Here is a 4,611-nt window from a genome sequence, read left to right on the forward strand (position 1 = left end):
GTTCACTATATAACTGCTGTGTGTACTCTGTGGCGGTGTGGACTGCTTACTGACTGGCTGCCATCGGTGCCGTCAGTGTCTCTACCTGCTGGGTATTTCTTTGAAATAGGTAAACACGATGCGAGTGCCCTCTCAGATCTGGGGTTCCCGCATTACATACATCCATTGTCTACAACAATAAAGCACAGCAATCCATGTTACGAGGAAGAAGACTGAAGTTCAGAGAGGCCGAGTACCTTCCCCAAGATCACACAGCTGGCTACTGCTAATGCCCCACTAAAACCCAACTCTCACTCAGACTTACCATATGATATACTGCATCCCTTGGGGGTGCAGAACATTCTGTGCTCAGCCACTACAGGGCCTTAGAGGGACAAGTGGTTTTAGGTCTTTTTCATGAGAGTGAAGCTATGCAGCGAAGAGTTTTGAAAAGTTGACAAAACAGAACAAGAGGGTTAGAATGGGAGGTTGGGCTATGTTGGGAAGGAGCAGAAAATGAGCCAAAGGAGAAAATTCCCCCTCCCCCAAGAGGGTGTTACCTGCCCCACCTACCTATACTGCTCCCTCTACTTGTGCCCCCACCTCCTGAGGCTCCAGTTACACCTGGGGGACCTGCAGGTGACACACCCATTCTCTGACTCATGGCCTGTCAGGGACTCTGTTTCACATGATTAATCCCAGCAGCCCCCAAGGACCTCCACCTTGGCCCAGCAGCCACATGGCCTTAAGGGTGAGGCAGGTGAGCCTTGCACGTGTTCTGAATACTAACACCTGCCCCTGTGAGGGCATCTGGCTCTGGTGAGTTCCAGGGCCTCAGGCTGTTCTCTGCTTCTGGATGTGGATAGGCCAGGTTGAGAGGGAGGCAGCTGGCTCTGGAAGTCTGAAAAAGCACAAACGGCCTTTGCCTTACATGACAGGTGCTGAGTGGAGGGGCCCGATGGTTTGTGGAGACCTCAGTCCCTAAAATAATACCCCCTCCTTTTCTCAAGAGAAGGCCCATTATCACCTGGCTGAAATGGATGACATAAATCATCAGTGTGAGTCTGTAATAGGCTGAGTATGGCCCCCAAATATGTCACCAACCTCATTCCTAGAGCCTGTATTGCCTTATATGGCAAAAGGGACTGTGCAGCTGATTAAGGATCTGGAGATGGAAAGTGATCCAGGAAGCCTGTATGCATCACAGTGGTGCTTATAAGAGGGTGCAGGAGGAGTCAGTTGGGGAAGTGGAAGGTGTGAAGATGAAACAAAGGGCTGGAGTGATTCTAGCAGAGAACCATGAGCCAAAGAATGTGGCAGCCCCCAAAGGCCAGAAAAGGCAGGAAGGGGAAAGGCAAGGAAGGGATTTTAGCCCAGTGAAACTGATTCCTAATTTCTAGCCTCCAGAACTCTAAGAATAAATTTGTGTTGTTTTGAGCCACCAAATTTATATTAAGTTGTCAAAGCAATAATAGAAAACTAATAGAGTTCAACTTGGATCTGAGGATGACATTGTCAACACCTCTCCATTTGGTTGACTATGAAATTATGTAGCTCTCAGAGACAGGGTGCTGTCTGATATAAAATTTTTCATTCGAGGCATGGACATTTTTTGAGCATGTACTATATGCCAAGCAAAGGTCTAGGCCTTGGGAAAACAGTAAGGAAGAAGACAGATTCTGTCACCTCTCAGGGGGCTTACTTGCTGCTGGGGAAGCAGGCAGTACACCACTGCACAGCACAATACACTCACGTGCTGAGCAAGGACATTTGGTCAGTGACGGACGACATGTACAACAGTGGTTCCTAAGACCTTAGTATGTATTTTTACTGTGCCTTTTCTATGTTTAGATACATTTATTTACACACATATTTACCCTCGTGTTACAATTGCCTACAGTATGCACACAGTAACATGCTATAGAGGTTTGTAGCCGAGGGGCAATAGGCTATACCACACAGTGCAGATGCGTGTTATGCTATACATTCTAGATGTTCGCACAACGACAAAACTGCCTGACAACACATTTCACAGAACACGTCCTTGTTAGCCGACACATGACTATAGTAAGGTGCTTTCAAATATTGGTATCTAGGAAAGCCTCTTCGAGATGGTGACATGTGAGCTGAGATTAATGATGGAATGAACACGGCTGCGTGAAGATCTGGACACAGCGTAGGCAGAAGGGAGTGCATTCAGGCAGAGGGAGTAGCCACGAGGAGAGTGAGTTTGGCTTGTTCAAAGAATAGATTGGAAAAAAAAAAAAAAAGAATAGATTGGAAATGTGGCTGGAACCTAGAAAGGGAGGGAGAGAGGGGGAGGAGGAGACATCCTTGGAGCCAGACCTTCCAGGACCTTGGAGGCAGGTAAGCAGACTGGATTTTATTCTCAAGGCAATACAGATGTCATTACAGGGTTAAAACAGGAGGAATTGAAAGTACTTATTTCTATGGCTTTTTAAAAGATTGCCCCAGCAGCTGTACGGAATATAGAGGTTTGGGGTGGTGACACTGGGGCAGGTATGAAGTGGCAGCAAAGAGACCAATTAGAAGAATTCTGCAGCTGAGAAATGGCGGGTGATTGTCAGTGGAGATGAAGGGAAGTGGGTGGAGTCATGTGGGGGGAAGTGGGTGGGGTCGTGTGGATTGACAAGTCCATCTTATGGCAGTAAAAGGAAAGAAGGCAATTGAGGGTGATTCTGCATTATTGCTTGAATGAGTGGGTGACTTACTGAAATGTGGAAGTCTGGGGACAGGTTTGGGGTTGGATCATTTTCTTACTGTGCTAAAATCCAGCATATACACATTAATCCACCTCATTTGAAAGGTTTAGCCAAACTCTGGGGACCTCAACCTGGTAGGAGGTGGTGCACAGTGGTTAAGCCACAATCTCTGGAGTGAAATTGCCTGGGATTGTATCTCAAGAGCTTTCTAGCTTTGTAACCCTGACTGGTTGTTCAGAAGCTCTGTGCCTCAGTTTCCTCATCTATAAAATGGGGAAAACGAAACCTAGCCTCCAGTGATGTTGTGAGAACTAGATGCATGACCAGCATGTTGCAAACACTCATTAAATGTTGCTGTTGTGACTTCCCTTGCAGGCCTTTCTGAACTCCAAGGACAGACAGCTCTTCTAAGGCAGCACCAACCAGAAAAGAGAGGTAATGAGTAAAACAGGGGCTAAAGACATGCAGGGCCTTTATTATCCAGCCCCCCACCTGCCCCACCACATTGATATATAATTGTTTTTGGCGTAAATCCACTCATAAAATGATGTCAGGCCCTGAAAACTGGGCATCTTCCCTCTTGGATTTGGAGAAGCTAAAGTTCTTCCTTGACTTTTGGTTTCTTCCCTGGTTTGGGAGGTCCCTTTGGCTCAGCCACCACCACCTTCTTTTCAGCCATTTCCTTCTGCACAGAAGACTCTCCCAGCTGGGTCACATTCTCCAGCTCAGGCAACTGCTGTCGAGGTAACTCTTTCTCTGTAAAAGGTGCCTCCTCTGCCTCAGCCAATACCTCCTCTTCTATCACTTCATGTTGCTCAACAGAAAATAGCTATTAAGGAAAAGGAGAGAGGGAGGGAGGAAGGAAGAAGGAGATAAAGAAATAGAGACAAGAAATACATGATCATTGTGACTGTAGTTGTCAAGGACTCTTTTTCTGGAAGTGTCCACAGAGAATCAGTCTTCAGCCTGGAGGGTCTTCACAGATGCTAACGGTCCATTTGGCTTGGATGGTAAAGTGCCCAACTGTGGTTTTTCTCTTCTAGTGTGAGGACCTTTGGGGGATGCACCCTTCCCCTACTCTAGGTCCCACCCCTAGGTCCAGGACTGGGCAGGTGACCCAGGCTTAGCTAATGAGATTCCTGTCTAGGACATTTTCTGGAACTACTGGGTGCTTTCTTTCTAAGCTGGGAGGATGTTAGTTTGGAGCTGTGGGGTAATCTTGACCCTCTGTGAGAATGAAGCCAACACAGAGGTGGGAAGATACAGAGAGTTTGTGCTTCCAGACCCACCCCTGCCTGATGTATGGGGTAGATTCCCACTGTTGCTTAAGCTGAAGAGTAGTGTCTCCGACATTTGCAACTGAAAGACTCCTAACTAATACAGATGGCACCTTCCTAACTAATACAGATGGCAACTTTCAGCAGATGGCCTCCCTGAGGTATGGTCAGAGGAGAAGGGCGATTGCGGGCCTACCCATCAGGAGAATAACGCCAGAGGGCAGGATCCCATCAAGACATCAGCTGATATCTCAGGAAAGTGAACCGAGAGAAGCAGCCCTGGGAGCCGTGTGTACCTCAGAGCCTTGACCCTTCCCGTGTTTGTAAAGTCTGACACATCTGCTTCCTCACAGTAGGTGCCCTTGAAATAAAGGTGACTGGTAAAGTCACCCAACCTAGATGGTTGTCCCATCCATCCTCAACTATTAGGGAGCACAAAATTCCAGACTCTCGGCACCTCTTTTCTAATCCATTGAGTTGCTGGCAATTCCGTGTGGGACAGAACAACCTGGGGTGCTGCTGCTGCTGCTGCTTACCTCACCCTCATCCGTGTCCCTGGTCTTGACTTGGATTTCCAGAAAGTCAGAAAAGCCCTTTATGGTATGTTCTCCCTTGTACGGTACAGCCTGGGG

This window comes from Galeopterus variegatus, unplaced genomic scaffold (genome assembly GCF_000696425.1).
Source record: "Galeopterus variegatus unplaced genomic scaffold, G_variegatus-3.0.2 Scaffold4015, whole genome shotgun sequence".
Classification (NCBI taxonomy): Eukaryota; Metazoa; Chordata; class Mammalia; order Dermoptera; family Cynocephalidae; genus Galeopterus; species Galeopterus variegatus.